This window comes from Labrus bergylta, chromosome 13 (genome assembly GCF_963930695.1).
Source record: "Labrus bergylta chromosome 13, fLabBer1.1, whole genome shotgun sequence".
NCBI lineage: Eukaryota > Metazoa > Chordata > Actinopteri > Labriformes > Labridae > Labrus > Labrus bergylta.
This window is the reverse complement of record NC_089207.1, coordinates 7,393,362-7,409,977: the sequence shown is the minus strand read 5'-3', so window position 1 is coordinate 7,409,977 and position 16,616 is coordinate 7,393,362. Positions and strand designations below refer to the sequence as shown.

Genomic DNA, 16,616 nt, shown 5'->3' with positions numbered 1-16,616 from the left:
CTTGTGTGCCTTAATGCAACATTTAAACTTATTTCTGCTGTTCACTGTTCACAAGTTTGCAGTATTGAAAACCTTAATAAATCCACAGTAAAAGTGACGATGCAAAATGGTCAACTTCTGAAAAATCGTCAATTGATTCTGAAAAAATATTGATTGATAAGTAAGCATCACTTGTTTGCAGGTTTTTTTTAAATTCAATCTTAATAGTAATCATTTATAATAATTCCTGATTTGGTGTAAATGTTTATTATTGATGTGAAAACATTTATAATGATGGTGAATATTTCCAGTTGAATCAAATGTATAATATGGCTACCAGAGTGTTGTGGGGAAGTAAAGAGTAACCTAAGTACAAGTAATTAAAATATGTTAATGCAGTAGTCCTTACTTAAGTAGGCTACATGTACTTTTTGAATGTAAAACTGAACTTTGAAAACAGCCTCCAGAGAGCGTAATATGTATTAATACTCACTGAAAACATTGATGAAAATTGCAACAACAAAAAAAAAAGAGAGGACAGACTGCCAAATAAAATCATGTTTCATTTTCCACTGGCCTGTTTCTCTCAGTCCTTTCTCCACTAGTGAGGCAACAGCGCCCTCTTCTGGCTAAAGGAGGTATTAAAAGCTTACAGCACCTGGTATTCCCAGGCGGTCTCCCATCCAAGTACTAACCAGGCCCGACCCTGCTTAGCTTCCGAGATCGGACGAGATCGGGCGTGTTCAGGGTGGTATGGCCGTAAGCGAATGAACAGGTTGTTAAAGGATTATTTATACATACTTAGGTTTAAAGTAACACCTCGCCAAAATTAGAGCAAGTGACTATGACCTAGTTGATTTTATTACTTTTCTACTCAAACGTGTGGGCCTATGGATAGACTTACACTTAATCTTACTAGATTCAGCAATACTTTGACGCTGGGAGTTAACTAAAGACTTGCAGCTTGTTTTTAAGACTTGTTTCACGACTTGCGGGCAAACTGAACGTTCAAACGTCTGATAAACACATTGAACAAACCGATTCCGTGAAGATTAACTTCCCTCTTTCAAAACTGGCCTGGTTAGTACTTGGATGGGAGACCGCCTGGGAATCCCAGGTGCTGTAAGCTTTTAATACCTGCTTCAGCCAGCAGGGGGCGCTGTAACCTCCTGCTATGCACTGCAGTTCTTTTTTTATTTGTCTATCATTGCTTCTACTTTCCTACAAAGTAGCTTACACTGAATTTTGATTGGGGATCATCTATAGCATATATAGGGACTGATTGTAATAATTATGAATTTTCATATAATTAGTAAGTGTTCCTTTGTGATTCCTAATGGAGGATTGTTTTTTTTAATGATTAGTTACAATGGAGAATGTGAGGGGATCAAATATGTATGCCCCACAGGGTTATGATTTCTACATGAAACATTGCAATGGCTGATTTATTCATTTGTCATTCAAGATTACCTCAAAACAAGTAAGTGGTGATAAAAACATAATTTCGAGTTGTCCCTTATATCTTAATCAATCACTGCTTAGGCTACTATAATAATCCTAAATCTTGTGTGCCTTAATGCAACATTTAAACTTATTTCTGCTGTTCACTGTTCACAAGTTTGCAGTATTGAAAACCTTAATAAATCCACAGTAAAAGTGACGATGCAAAATGGTCAACTTCTGAAAAATCGTCAATTGATTCTGAAAAAATATTGATTGATAAGTAAGCATCACTTGTTTGCAGGTTTTTTTTAAATTCAATCTTAATAGTAATCATTTATAATAATTCCTGATTTGGTGTAAATGTTTATTATTGATGTGAAAACATTTATAATGATGGTGAATATTTCCAGTTGAATCAAATGTATAATATGGCTACCAGAGTGTTGTGGGGAAGTAAAGAGTAACCTAAGTACAAGTAATTAAAATATGTTAATGCAGTAGTCCTTACTTAAGTAGGCTACATGTACTTTTTGAATGTAAAACTGAACTTTGAAAACAGCCTCCAGAGAGCGTAATATGTATTAATACTCACTGAAAACATTGATGAAAATTGCAACAACAAAAAAAAAAGAGAGGACAGACTGCCAAATAAAATCATGTTTCATTTTCCACTGGCCTGTTTCTCTCAGTCCTTTCTCCACTAGTGAGGCAACAGCGCCCTCTTCTGGCTAAAGGAGGTATTAAAAGCTTACAGCACCTGGTATTCCCAGGCGGTCTCCCATCCAAGTACTAACCAGGCCCAACCCTGCTTAGCTTCCGAGATCGGACGAGATCGGGCGTGTTCAGGGTGGTATGGCCGTAAGCGAATGAACAGGTTGTTAAAGGGTTATTTATACATACTTAGGTTTAAAGTAACACCTCGCCAAAATTAGAGCAAGTGACTATGACCTAGTTGATTTTATTACTTTTCTACTCAAACGTGTGGGCCTATGGATAGACTTACACTTAATCTTACTAGATTCAGCAATACTTTGACGCTGGGAGTTAACTAAAGACTTGCAGCTTGTTTTTAAGACTTGTTTCACGACTTGCGGGCAAACTGAACGTTCAAACGTCTGATAAACACATTGAACAAACCGATTCCGTGAAGATTAACTTCCCTCTTTCAAAACTGGCCTGGTTAGTACTTGGATGGGAGACCGCCTGGGAATCCCAGGTGCTGTAAGCTTTTAATACCTGCTTCAGCCAGCAGGGGGCGCTGTAACCTCCTGCTATGCACTGCAGTTCTTTTTTTATTTGTCTATCATTGCTTCTACTTTCCTACAAAGTAGCTTACACTGAATTTTGATTGGGGATCATCTATAGCATATATAGGGACTGATTGTAATAATTATGAATTTTCATATAATTAGTAAGTGTTCCTTTGTGATTCCTAATGGAGGATTGTTTTTTTTAATGATTAGTTACAATGGAGAATGTGAGGGGATCAAATATGTATGCCCCACAGGGTTATGATTTCTACATGAAACATTGCAATGGCTGATTTATTCATTTGTCATTCAAGATTACCTCAAAACAAGTAAGTGGTGATAAAAACATAATTTCGAGTTGTCCCTTATATCTTAATCAATCACTGCTTAGGCTACTATAATAATCCTAAATCTTGTGTGCCTTAATGCAACATTTAAACTTATTTCTGCTGTTCACTGTTCACAAGTTTGCAGTATTGAAAACCTTAATAAATCCACAGTAAAAGTGACGATGCAAAATGGTCAACTTCTGAAAAATCGTCAATTGATTGATAAGTAAGCATCACTTGTTTGCAGGTTTTTTTTAAATTCAATCTTAATAGTAATCATTTATAATAATTCCTGATTTGGTGTAAATGTTTATTATTGATGTGAAAACATTTATAATGATGGTGAATATTTCCAGTTGAATCAAATGTATAATATGGCTACCAGAGTGTTGTGGGGAAGTAAAGAGTAACCTAAGTACAAGTAATTAAAATATGTTAATGCAGTAGTCCTTACTTAAGTAGGCTACATGTACTTTTTGAATGTAAAACTGAACTTTGAAAACAGCCTCCAGAGAGCGTAATATGTATTAATACTCACTGAAAACATTGATGAAAATTGCAACAACAAAAAAAAAAGAGAGGACAGACTGCCAAATAAAATCATGTTTCATTTTCCACTGGCCTGTTTCTCTCAGTCCTTTCTCCACTAGTGAGGCAACAGCGCCCTCTTCTGGCTAAAGGAGGTATTAAAAGCTTACAGCACCTGGTATTCCCAGGCGGTCTCCCATCCAAGTACTAACCAGGCCCGACCCTGCTTAGCTTCCGAGATCGGACGAGATCGGGCGTGTTCAGGGTGGTATGGCCGTAAGCGAATGAACAGGTTGTTAAAGGGTTATTTATACATACTTAGGTTTAAAGTAACACCTCGCCAAAATTAGAGCAAGTGACTATGACCTAGTTGATTTTATTACTTTTCTACTCAAACGTGTGGGCCTATGGATAGACTTACACTTAATCTTACTAGATTCAGCAATACTTTGACGCTGGGAGTTAACTAAAGACTTGCAGCTTGTTTTTAAGACTTGTTTCACGACTTGCGGGCAAACTGAACGTTCAAACGTCTGATAAACACATTGAACAAACCGATTCCGTGAAGATTAACTTCCCTCTTTCAAAACTGGCCTGGTTAGTACTTGGATGGGAGACCGCCTGGGAATCCCAGGTGCTGTAAGCTTTTAATACCTGCTTCAGCCAGCAGGGGGCGCTGTAACCTCCTGCTATGCACTGCAGTTCTTTTTTTATTTGTCTATCATTGCTTCTACTTTCCTACAAAGTAGCTTACACTGAATTTTGATTGGGGATCATCTATAGCATATATAGGGACTGATTGTAATAATTATGAATTTTCATATAATTAGTAAGTGTTCCTTTGTGATTCCTAATGGAGGATTGTTTTTTTTAATGATTAGTTACAATGGAGAATGTGAGGGGATCAAATATGTATGCCCCACAGGGTTATGATTTCTACATGAAACATTGCAATGGCTGATTTATTCATTTGTCATTCAAGATTACCTCAAAACAAGTAAGTGGTGATAAAAACATAATTTCGAGTTGTCCCTTATATCTTAATCAATCACTGCTTAGGCTACTATAATAATCCTAAATCTTGTGTGCCTTAATGCAACATTTAAACTTATTTCTGCTGTTCACTGTTCACAAGTTTGCAGTATTGAAAACCTTAATAAATCCACAGTAAAAGTGACGATGCAAAATGGTCAACTTCTGAAAAATCGTCAATTGATTGATAAGTAAGCATCACTTGTTTGCAGGTTTTTTTTAAATTCAATCTTAATAGTAATCATTTATAATAATTCCTGATTTGGTGTAAATGTTTATTATTGATGTGAAAACATTTATAATGATGGTGAATATTTCCAGTTGAATCAAATGTATAATATGGCTACCAGAGTGTTGTGGGGAAGTAAAGAGTAACCTAAGTACAAGTAATTAAAATATGTTAATGCAGTAGTCCTTACTTAAGTAGGCTACATGTACTTTTTGAATGTAAAACTGAACTTTGAAAACAGCCTCCAGAGAGCGTAATATGTATTAATACTCACTGAAAACATTGATGAAAATTGCAACAACAAAAAAAAAAGAGAGGACAGACTGCCAAATAAAATCATGTTTCATTTTCCACTGGCCTGTTTCTCTCAGTCCTTTCTCCACTAGTGAGGCAACAGCGCCCTCTTCTGGCTAAAGGAGGTATTAAAAGCTTACAGCACCTGGTATTCCCAGGCGGTCTCCCATCCAAGTACTAACCAGGCCCGACCCTGCTTAGCTTCCGAGATCGGACGAGATCGGGCGTGTTCAGGGTGGTATGGCCGTAAGCGAATGAACAGGTTGTTAAAGGGTTATTTATACATACTTAGGTTTAAAGTAACACCTCGCCAAAATTAGAGCAAGTGACTATGACCTAGTTGATTTTATTACTTTTCTACTCAAACGTGTGGGCCTATGGATAGACTTACACTTAATCTTACTAGATTCAGCAATACTTTGACGCTGGGAGTTAACTAAAGACTTGCAGCTTGTTTTTAAGACTTGTTTCACGACTTGCGGGCAAACTGAACGTTCAAACGTCTGATAAACACATTGAACAAACCGATTCCGTGAAGATTAACTTCCCTCTTTCAAAACTGGCCTGGTTAGTACTTGGATGGGAGACCGCCTGGGAATCCCAGGTGCTGTAAGCTTTTAATACCTGCTTCAGCCAGCAGGGGGCGCTGTAACCTCCTGCTATGCACTGCAGTTCTTTTTTTATTTGTCTATCATTGCTTCTACTTTCCTACAAAGTAGCTTACACTGAATTTTGATTGGGGATCATCTATAGCATATATAGGGACTGATTGTAATAATTATGAATTTTCATATAATTAGTAAGTGTTCCTTTGTGATTCCTAATGGAGGATTGTTTTTTTTAATGATTAGTTACAATGGAGAATGTGAGGGGATCAAATATGTATGCCCCACAGGGTTATGATTTCTACATGAAACATTGCAATGGCTGATTTATTCATTTGTCATTCAAGATTACCTCAAAACAAGTAAGTGGTGATAAAAACATAATTTCGAGTTGTCCCTTATATCTTAATCAATCACTGCTTAGGCTACTATAATAATCCTAAATCTTGTGTGCCTTAATGCAACATTTAAACTTATTTCTGCTGTTCACTGTTCACAAGTTTGCAGTATTGAAAACCTTAATAAATCCACAGTAAAAGTGACGATGCAAAATGGTCAACTTCTGAAAAATCGTCAATTGATTGATAAGTAAGCATCACTTGTTTGCAGGTTTTTTTTAAATTCAATCTTAATAGTAATCATTTATAATAATTCCTGATTTGGTGTAAATGTTTATTATTGATGTGAAAACATTTATAATGATGGTGAATATTTCCAGTTGAATCAAATGTATAATATGGCTACCAGAGTGTTGTGGGGAAGTAAAGAGTAACCTAAGTACAAGTAATTAAAATATGTTAATGCAGTAGTCCTTACTTAAGTAGGCTACATGTACTTTTTGAATGTAAAACTGAACTTTGAAAACAGCCTCCAGAGAGCGTAATATGTATTAATACTCACTGAAAACATTGATGAAAATTGCAACAACAAAAAAAAAAGAGAGGACAGACTGCCAAATAAAATCATGTTTCATTTTCCACTGGCCTGTTTCTCTCAGTCCTTTCTCCACTAGTGAGGCAACAGCGCCCTCTTCTGGCTAAAGGAGGTATTAAAAGCTTACAGCACCTGGTATTCCCAGGCGGTCTCCCATCCAAGTACTAACCAGGCCCGACCCTGCTTAGCTTCCGAGATCGGACGAGATCGGGCGTGTTCAGGGTGGTATGGCCGTAAGTGAATGAACAGGTTGTTAAAGGGTTATTTATACATACTTAGGTTTAAAGTAACACCTCGCCAAAATTAGAGCAAGTGACTATGACCTAGTTGATTTTATTACTTTTCTACTCAAACGTGTGGGCCTATGGATAGACTTACACTTAATCTTACTAGATTCAGCAATACTTTGACGCTGGGAGTTAACTAAAGACTTGCAGCTTGTTTTTAAGACTTGTTTCACGACTTGCGGGCAAACTGAACGTTCAAACGTCTGATAAACACATTGAACAAACCGATTCCGTGAAGATTAACTTCCCTCTTTCAAAACTGGCCTGGTTAGTACTTGGATGGGAGACCGCCTGGGAATCCCAGGTGCTGTAAGCTTTTAATACCTGCTTCAGCCAGCAGGGGGCGCTGTAACCTCCTGCTATGCACTGCAGTTCTTTTTTTATTTGTCTATCATTGCTTCTACTTTCCTACAAAGTAGCTTACACTGAATTTTGATTGGGGATCATCTATAGCATATATAGGGACTGATTGTAATAATTATGAATTTTCATATAATTGGTAAGTGTTCCTTTGTGATTCCTAATGGAGGATTGTTTTTTTTAATGATTAGTTACAATGGAGAATGTGAGGGGATCAAATATGTATGCCCCACAGGGTTATGATTTCTACATGAAACATTGCAATGGCTGATTTATTCATTTGTCATTCAAGATTACCTCAAAACAAGTAAGTGGTGATAAAAACATAATTTCGAGTTGTCCCTTATATCTTAATCAATCACTGCTTAGGCTACTATAATAATCCTAAATCTTGTGTGCCTTAATGCAACATTTAAACTTATTTCTGCTGTTCACTGTTCACAAGTTTGCAGTATTGAAAACCTTAATAAATCCACAGTAAAAGTGACGATGCAAAATGGTCAACTTCTGAAAAATCGTCAATTGATTGATAAGTAAGCATCACTTGTTTGCAGGTTTTTTTTAAATTCAATCTTAATAGTAATCATTTATAATAATTCCTGATTTGGTGTAAATGTTTATTATTGATGTGAAAACATTTATAATGATGGTGAATATTTCCAGTTGAATCAAATGTATAATATGGCTACCAGAGTGTTGTGGGGAAGTAAAGAGTAACCTAAGTACAAGTAATTAAAATATGTTAATGCAGTAGTCCTTACTTAAGTAGGCTACATGTACTTTTTGAATGTAAAACTGAACTTTGAAAACAGCCTCCAGAGAGCGTAATATGTATTAATACTCACTGAAAACATTGATGAAAATTGCAACAACAAAAAAAAAAGAGAGGACAGACTGCCAAATAAAATCATGTTTCATTTTCCACTGGCCTGTTTCTCTCAGTCCTTTCTCCACTAGTGAGGCAACAGCGCCCTCTTCTGGCTAAAGGAGGTATTAAAAGCTTACAGCAACTGGTATTCCCAGGCGGTCTCCCATCCAAGTACTAACCAGGCCCGACCCTGCTTAGCTTCCGAGATCGGACGAGATCGGGCGTGTTCAGGGTGGTATGGCCGTAAGCGAATGAACAGGTTGTTAAAGGGTTATTTATACATACTTAGGTTTAAAGTAACACCTCGCCAAAATTAGAGCAAGTGACTATGACCTAGTTGATTTTATTACTTTTCTACTCAAACGTGTGGGCCTATGGATAGACTTACACTTAATCTTACTAGATTCAGCAATACTTTGACGCTGGGAGTTAACTAAAGACTTGCAGCTTGTTTTTAAGACTTGTTTCACGACTTGCGGGCAAACTGAACGTTCAAACGTCTGATAAACACATTGAACAAACCGATTCCGTGAAGATTAACTTCCCTCTTTCAAAACTGGCCTGGTTAGTACTTGGATGGGAGACCGCCTGGGAATCCCAGGTGCTGTAAGCTTTTAATACCTGCTTCAGCCAGCAGGGGGCGCTGTAACCTCCTGCTATGCACTGCAGTTCTTTTTTTATTTGTCTATCATTGCTTCTACTTTCCTACAAAGTAGCTTACACTGAATTTTGATTGGGGATCATCTATAGCATATATAGGGACTGATTGTAATAATTATGAATTTTCATATAATTAGTAAGTGTTCCTTTGTGATTCCTAATGGAGGATTGTTTTTTTTAATGATTAGTTACAATGGAGAATGTGAGGGGATCAAATATGTATGCCCCACAGGGTTATGATTTCTACATGAAACATTGCAATGGCTGATTTATTCATTTGTCATTCAAGATTACCTCAAAACAAGTAAGTGGTGATAAAAACATAATTTCGAGTTGTCCCTTATATCTTAATCAATCACTGCTTAGGCTACTATAATAATCCTAAATCTTGTGTGCCTTAATGCAACATTTAAACTTATTTCTGCTGTTCACTGTTCACAAGTTTGCAGTATTGAAAACCTTAATAAATCCACAGTAAAAGTGACGATGCAAAATGGTCAACTTCTGAAAAATCGTCAATTGATTCTGAAAAAATATTGATTGATAAGTAAGCATCACTTGTTTGCAGGTTTTTTTTAAATTCAATCTTAATAGTAATCATTTATAATAATTCCTGATTTGGTGTAAATGTTTATTATTGATGTGAAAACATTTATAATGATGGTGAATATTTCCAGTTGAATCAAATGTATAATATGGCTACCAGAGTGTTGTGGGGAAGTAAAGAGTAACCTAAGTACAAGTAATTAAAATATGTTAATGCAGTAGTCCTTACTTAAGTAGGCTACATGTACTTTTTGAATGTAAAACTGAACTTTGAAAACAGCCTCCAGAGAGCGTAATATGTATTAATACTCACTGAAAACATTGATGAAAATTGCAACAACAAAAAAAAAAGAGAGGACAGACTGCCAAATAAAATCATGTTTCATTTTCCACTGGCCTGTTTCTCTCAGTCCTTTCTCCACTAGTGAGGCAACAGCGCCCTCTTCTGGCTAAAGGAGGTATTAAAAGCTTACAGCACCTGGTATTCCCAGGCGGTCTCCCATCCAAGTACTAACCAGGCCCGACCCTGCTTAGCTTCCGAGATCGGACGAGATCGGGCGTGTTCAGGGTGGTATGGCCGTAAGCGAATGAACAGGTTGTTAAAGGGTTATTTATACATACTTAGGTTTAAAGTAACACCTCGCCAAAATTAGAGCAAGTGACTATGACCTAGTTGATTTTATTACTTTTCTACTCAAACGTGTGGGCCTATGGATAGACTTACACTTAATCTTACTAGATTCAGCAATACTTTGACGCTGGGAGTTAACTAAAGACTTGCAGCTTGTTTTTAAGACTTGTTTCACGACTTGCGGGCAAACTGAACGTTCAAACGTCTGATAAACACATTGAACAAACCGATTCCGTGAAGATTAACTTCCCTCTTTCAAAACTGGCCTGGTTAGTACTTGGATGGGAGACCGCCTGGGAATCCCAGGTGCTGTAAGCTTTTAATACCTGCTTCAGCCAGCAGGGGGCGCTGTAACCTCCTGCTATGCACTGCAGTTCTTTTTTTATTTGTCTATCATTGCTTCTACTTTCCTACAAAGTAGCTTACACTGAATTTTGATTGGGGATCATCTATAGCATATATAGGGACTGATTGTAATAATTATGAATTTTCATATAATTAGTAAGTGTTCCTTTGTGATTCCTAATGGAGGATTGTTTTTTTTAATGATTAGTTACAATGGAGAATGTGAGGGGATCAAATATGTATGCCCCACAGGGTTATGATTTCTACATGAAACATTGCAATGGCTGATTTATTCATTTGTCATTCAAGATTACCTCAAAACAAGTAAGTGGTGATAAAAACATAATTTCGAGTTGTCCCTTATATCTTAATCAATCACTGCTTAGGCTACTATAATAATCCTAAATCTTGTGTGCCTTAATGCAACATTTAAACTTATTTCTGCTGTTCACTGTTCACAAGTTTGCAGTATTGAAAACCTTAATAAATCCACAGTAAAAGTGACGATGCAAAATGGTCAACTTCTGAAAAATCGTCAATTGATTGATAAGTAAGCATCACTTGTTTGCAGGTTTTTTTTAAATTCAATCTTAATAGTAATCATTTATAATAATTCCTGATTTGGTGTAAATGTTTATTATTGATGTGAAAACATTTATAATGATGGTGAATATTTCCAGTTGAATCAAATGTATAATATGGCTACCAGAGTGTTGTGGGGAAGTAAAGAGTAACCTAAGTACAAGTAATTAAAATATGTTAATGCAGTAGTCCTTACTTAAGTAGGCTACATGTACTTTTTGAATGTAAAACTGAACTTTGAAAACAGCCTCCAGAGAGCGTAATATGTATTAATACTCACTGAAAACATTGATGAAAATTGCAACAACAAAAAAAAAAGAGAGGACAGACTGCCAAATAAAATCATGTTTCATTTTCCACTGGCCTGTTTCTCTCAGTCCTTTCTCCACTAGTGAGGCAACAGCGCCCTCTTCTGGCTAAAGGAGGTATTAAAAGCTTACAGCACCTGGTATTCCCAGGCGGTCTCCCATCCAAGTACTAACCAGGCCCGACCCTGCTTAGCTTCCGAGATCGGACGAGATCGGGCGTGTTCAGGGTGGTATGGCCGTAAGTGAATGAACAGGTTGTTAAAGGGTTATTTATACATACTTAGGTTTAAAGTAACACCTCGCCAAAATTAGAGCAAGTGACTATGACCTAGTTGATTTTATTACTTTTCTACTCAAACGTGTGGGCCTATGGATAGACTTACACTTAATCTTACTAGATTCAGCAATACTTTGACGCTGGGAGTTAACTAAAGACTTGCAGCTTGTTTTTAAGACTTGTTTCACGACTTGCGGGCAAACTGAACGTTCAAACGTCTGATAAACACATTGAACAAACCGATTCCGTGAAGATTAACTTCCCTCTTTCAAAACTGGCCTGGTTAGTACTTGGATGGGAGACCGCCTGGGAATCCCAGGTGCTGTAAGCTTTTAATACCTGCTTCAGCCAGCAGGGGGCGCTGTAACCTCCTGCTATGCACTGCAGTTCTTTTTTTATTTGTCTATCATTGCTTCTACTTTCCTACAAAGTAGCTTACACTGAATTTTGATTGGGGATCATCTATAGCATATATAGGGACTGATTGTAATAATTATGAATTTTCATATAATTGGTAAGTGTTCCTTTGTGATTCCTAATGGAGGATTGTTTTTTTTAATGATTAGTTACAATGGAGAATGTGAGGGGATCAAATATGTATGCCCCACAGGGTTATGATTTCTACATGAAACATTGCAATGGCTGATTTATTCATTTGTCATTCAAGATTACCTCAAAACAAGTAAGTGGTGATAAAAACATAATTTCGAGTTGTCCCTTATATCTTAATCAATCACTGCTTAGGCTACTATAATAATCCTAAATCTTGTGTGCCTTAATGCAACATTTAAACTTATTTCTGCTGTTCACTGTTCACAAGTTTGCAGTATTGAAAACCTTAATAAATCCACAGTAAAAGTGACGATGCAAAATGGTCAACTTCTGAAAAATCGTCAATTGATTGATAAGTAAGCATCACTTGTTTGCAGGTTTTTTTTAAATTCAATCTTAATAGTAATCATTTATAATAATTCCTGATTTGGTGTAAATGTTTATTATTGATGTGAAAACATTTATAATGATGGTGAATATTTCCAGTTGAATCAAATGTATAATATGGCTACCAGAGTGTTGTGGGGAAGTAAAGAGTAACCTAAGTACAAGTAATTAAAATATGTTAATGCAGTAGTCCTTACTTAAGTAGGCTACATGTACTTTTTGAATGTAAAACTGAACTTTGAAAACAGCCTCCAGAGAGCGTAATATGTATTAATACTCACTGAAAACATTGATGAAAATTGCAACAACAAAAAAAAAAGAGAGGACAGACTGCCAAATAAAATCATGTTTCATTTTCCACTGGCCTGTTTCTCTCAGTCCTTTCTCCACTAGTGAGGCAACAGCGCCCTCTTCTGGCTAAAGGAGGTATTAAAAGCTTACAGCAACTGGTATTCCCAGGCGGTCTCCCATCCAAGTACTAACCAGGCCCGACCCTGCTTAGCTTCCGAGATCGGACGAGATCGGGCGTGTTCAGGGTGGTATGGCCGTAAGCGAATGAACAGGTTGTTAAAGGGTTATTTATACATACTTAGGTTTAAAGTAACACCTCGCCAAAATTAGAGCAAGTGACTATGACCTAGTTGATTTTATTACTTTTCTACTCAAACGTGTGGGCCTATGGATAGACTTACACTTAATCTTACTAGATTCAGCAATACTTTGACGCTGGGAGTTAACTAAAGACTTGCAGCTTGTTTTTAAGACTTGTTTCACGACTTGCGGGCAAACTGAACGTTCAAACGTCTGATAAACACATTGAACAAACCGATTCCGTGAAGATTAACTTCCCTCTTTCAAAACTGGCCTGGTTAGTACTTGGATGGGAGACCGCCTGGGAATCCCAGGTGCTGTAAGCTTTTAATACCTGCTTCAGCCAGCAGGGGGCGCTGTAACCTCCTGCTATGCACTGCAGTTCTTTTTTTATTTGTCTATCATTGCTTCTACTTTCCTACAAAGTAGCTTACACTGAATTTTGATTGGGGATCATCTATAGCATATATAGGGACTGATTGTAATAATTATGAATTTTCATATAATTAGTAAGTGTTCCTTTGTGATTCCTAATGGAGGATTGTTTTTTTTAATGATTAGTTACAATGGAGAATGTGAGGGGATCAAATATGTATGCCCCACAGGGTTATGATTTCTACATGAAACATTGCAATGGCTGATTTATTCATTTGTCATTCAAGATTACCTCAAAACAAGTAAGTGGTGATAAAAACATAATTTCGAGTTGTCCCTTATATCTTAATCAATCACTGCTTAGGCTACTATAATAATCCTAAATCTTGTGTGCCTTAATGCAACATTTAAACTTATTTCTGCTGTTCACTGTTCACAAGTTTGCAGTATTGAAAACCTTAATAAATCCACAGTAAAAGTGACGATGCAAAATGGTCAACTTCTGAAAAATCGTCAATTGATTCTGAAAAAATATTGATTGATAAGTAAGCATCACTTGTTTGCAGGTTTTTTTTAAATTCAATCTTAATAGTAATCATTTATAATAATTCCTGATTTGGTGTAAATGTTTATTATTGATGTGAAAACATTTATAATGATGGTGAATATTTCCAGTTGAATCAAATGTATAATATGGCTACCAGAGTGTTGTGGGGAAGTAAAGAGTAACCTAAGTACAAGTAATTAAAATATGTTAATGCAGTAGTCCTTACTTAAGTAGGCTACATGTACTTTTTGAATGTAAAACTGAACTTTGAAAACAGCCTCCAGAGAGCGTAATATGTATTAATACTCACTGAAAACATTGATGAAAATTGCAACAACAAAAAAAAAAGAGAGGACAGACTGCCAAATAAAATCATGTTTCATTTTCCACTGGCCTGTTTCTCTCAGTCCTTTCTCCACTAGTGAGGCAACAGCGCCCTCTTCTGGCTAAAGGAGGTATTAAAAGCTTACGGCACCTGGTATTCCCAGGCGGTCTCCCATCCAAGTACTATCCAGGCCCGACCCTGCTTAGCTTCCGAGATCGGACGAGATCGGGCGTGTTCAGGGTGGTATGGCTGTAAGCAAATGAACAGGTTGTTAAAGGGTTATTTATACATACTTAGGTTTAAAGTAACACCTCGCCAAAATTAGAGCAAGTGACTATGACCTAGTTGATTTTATTACTTTTCTACTCAAACGTGTGGGCCTATGGATAGACTTACACTTAATCTTACTAGATTCAGCAATACTTTGACGCTGGGAGTTAACTAAAGACTTGCAGCTTGTTTTTAAGACTTGTTTCACGACTTGCGGGCAAACTGAACGTTCAAACGTCTGATAAACACATTGAACAAACCGATTCCGTGAAGATTAACTTCCCTCTTTCAAAACTGGCCTGGTTAGTACTTGGATGGGAGACCGCCTGGGAATCCCAGGTGCTGTAAGCTTTTAATACCTGCTTCAGCCAGCAGGGGGCGCTGTAACCTCCTGCTATGCACTGCAGTTCTTTTTTTATTTGTCTATCATTGCTTCTACTTTCCTACAAAGTAGCTTACACTGAATTTTGATTGGGGATCATCTATAGCATATATAGGGACTGATTGTAATAATTATGAATTTTCATATAATTAGTAAGTGTTCCTTTGTGATTCCTAATGGAGGATTGTTTTTTTTAATGATTAGTTACAATGGAGAATGTGAGGGGATCAAATATGTATGCCCCACAGGGTTATGATTTCTACATGAAACATTGCAATGGCTGATTTATTCATTTGTCATTCAAGATTACCTCAAAACAAGTAAGTGGTGATAAAAACATAATTTCGAGTTGTCCCTTATATCTTAATCAATCACTGCTTAGGCTACTATAATAATCCTAAATCTTGTGTGCCTTAATGCAACATTTAAACTTATTTCTGCTGTTCACTGTTCACAAGTTTGCAGTATTGAAAACCTTAATAAATCCACAGTAAAAGTGACGATGCAAAATGGTCAACTTCTGAAAAATCGTCAATTGATTCTGAAAAAATATTGATTGATAAGTAAGCATCACTTGTTTGCAGGTTTTTTTTAAATTCAATCTTAATAGTAATCATTTATAATAATTCCTGATTTGGTGTAAATGTTTATTATTGATGTGAAAACATTTATAATGATGGTGAATATTTCCAGTTGAATCAAATGTATAATATGGCTACCAGAGTGTTGTGGGGAAGTAAAGAGTAACCTAAGTACAAGTAATTAAAATATGTTAATGCAGTAGTCCTTACGTAAGTAGGCTACATGTACTTTTTGAATGTAAAACTGAACTTTGAAAACAGCCTCCAGAGAGCGTAATATGTATTAATACTCACTGAAAACATTGATGAAAATTGCAACAAAAAAAAAGAGGACAGACTGCCAAATAAAATCATGTTTCATTTTCCACTGGCCTGTTTCTCTCAGTCCTTTCTCCACTAGTGAGGCAACAGCGCCCTCTTCTGGCTAAAGGAGGTATTAAAAGCTTACAGCACCTGGTATTCCCAGGCGGTCTCCCATCCAAGTACTAACCAGGCCCGACCCTGCTTAGCTTCCGAGATCGGACGAGATCGGGCGTGTTCAGGGTGGTATGGCCGTAAGCGAATGAACAGGTTGTTAAAGGGTTATTTATACATACTTAGGTTTAAAGTAACACCTCGCCAAAATTAGAGCAAGTGACTATGACCTAGTTGATTTTATTACTTTTCTACTCAAACGTGTGGGCCTATGGATAGACTTACACTTAATCTTACTAGATTCAGCAATACTTTGACGCTGGGAGTTAACTAAAGACTTGCAGCTTGTTTTTAAGACTTGTTTCACGACTTGCGGGCAAACTGAACGTTCAAACGTCTGATAAACACATTGAACAAACCGATTCCGTGAAGATTAACTTCCCTCTTTCAAAACTGGCCTGGTTAGTACTTGGATGGGAGACCGCCTGGGAATCCCAGGTGCTGTAAGCTTTTAATACCTGCTTCAGCCAGCAGGGGGCGCTGTAACCTCCTGCTATGCACTGCAGTTCTTTTTTTATTTGTCTATCATTGCTTCTACTTTCCTACAAAGTAGCTTACACTGAATTTTGATTGGGGATCATCTATAGCATATATAGGGACTGATTGTAATAATTATGAATTTTCATATAATTAGTAAGTGTTCCTT

The 16,616-nt window shown here is 36.8% G+C and overlaps 11 non-coding genes across 11 annotated transcripts; all 11 read right to left on the bottom strand.

Moving 5' to 3' along the window:
• Positions 1 to 625: 625 nt before the first annotated feature.
• LOC136181973 (5S ribosomal RNA) lies at positions 626 to 744 on the bottom strand. The gene has a single exon (XR_010668290.1). It is a non-coding gene; the product is annotated as a 5S ribosomal RNA (ribosomal RNA).
• A 1,423-nt stretch (positions 745 to 2,167) lies between these two features.
• On the bottom strand, positions 2,168 to 2,286 carry LOC136182025 (5S ribosomal RNA). The gene has a single exon (XR_010668343.1). It is a non-coding gene; the product is annotated as a 5S ribosomal RNA (ribosomal RNA).
• Positions 2,287 to 3,692: 1,406 nt separating this feature from the next.
• On the bottom strand, positions 3,693 to 3,811 carry LOC136181972 (5S ribosomal RNA). Its single transcript, XR_010668289.1, has one exon. It is a non-coding gene; the product is annotated as a 5S ribosomal RNA (ribosomal RNA).
• Positions 3,812 to 5,217: 1,406 nt separating this feature from the next.
• Positions 5,218 to 5,336, bottom strand: LOC136181971 (5S ribosomal RNA). The gene has a single exon (XR_010668288.1). It is a non-coding gene; the product is annotated as a 5S ribosomal RNA (ribosomal RNA).
• A 1,406-nt stretch (positions 5,337 to 6,742) lies between these two features.
• On the bottom strand, positions 6,743 to 6,861 carry LOC136181473 (5S ribosomal RNA). The gene has a single exon (XR_010667820.1). It is a non-coding gene; the product is annotated as a 5S ribosomal RNA (ribosomal RNA).
• A 1,406-nt stretch (positions 6,862 to 8,267) lies between these two features.
• On the bottom strand, positions 8,268 to 8,386 carry LOC136181719 (5S ribosomal RNA). The gene has a single exon (XR_010668066.1). It is a non-coding gene; the product is annotated as a 5S ribosomal RNA (ribosomal RNA).
• Positions 8,387 to 9,809: 1,423 nt separating this feature from the next.
• Positions 9,810 to 9,928, bottom strand: LOC136181970 (5S ribosomal RNA). Its single transcript, XR_010668287.1, has one exon. It is a non-coding gene; the product is annotated as a 5S ribosomal RNA (ribosomal RNA).
• A 1,406-nt stretch (positions 9,929 to 11,334) lies between these two features.
• On the bottom strand, positions 11,335 to 11,453 carry LOC136181471 (5S ribosomal RNA). The gene has a single exon (XR_010667818.1). It is a non-coding gene; the product is annotated as a 5S ribosomal RNA (ribosomal RNA).
• Positions 11,454 to 12,859: 1,406 nt separating this feature from the next.
• LOC136181717 (5S ribosomal RNA) lies at positions 12,860 to 12,978 on the bottom strand. Its single transcript, XR_010668064.1, has one exon. It is a non-coding gene; the product is annotated as a 5S ribosomal RNA (ribosomal RNA).
• Positions 12,979 to 14,401: 1,423 nt separating this feature from the next.
• LOC136181623 (5S ribosomal RNA) lies at positions 14,402 to 14,520 on the bottom strand. The gene has a single exon (XR_010667970.1). It is a non-coding gene; the product is annotated as a 5S ribosomal RNA (ribosomal RNA).
• Positions 14,521 to 15,937: 1,417 nt separating this feature from the next.
• On the bottom strand, positions 15,938 to 16,056 carry LOC136181969 (5S ribosomal RNA). Its single transcript, XR_010668286.1, has one exon. It is a non-coding gene; the product is annotated as a 5S ribosomal RNA (ribosomal RNA).
• Positions 16,057 to 16,616: the final 560 nt, after the last annotated feature.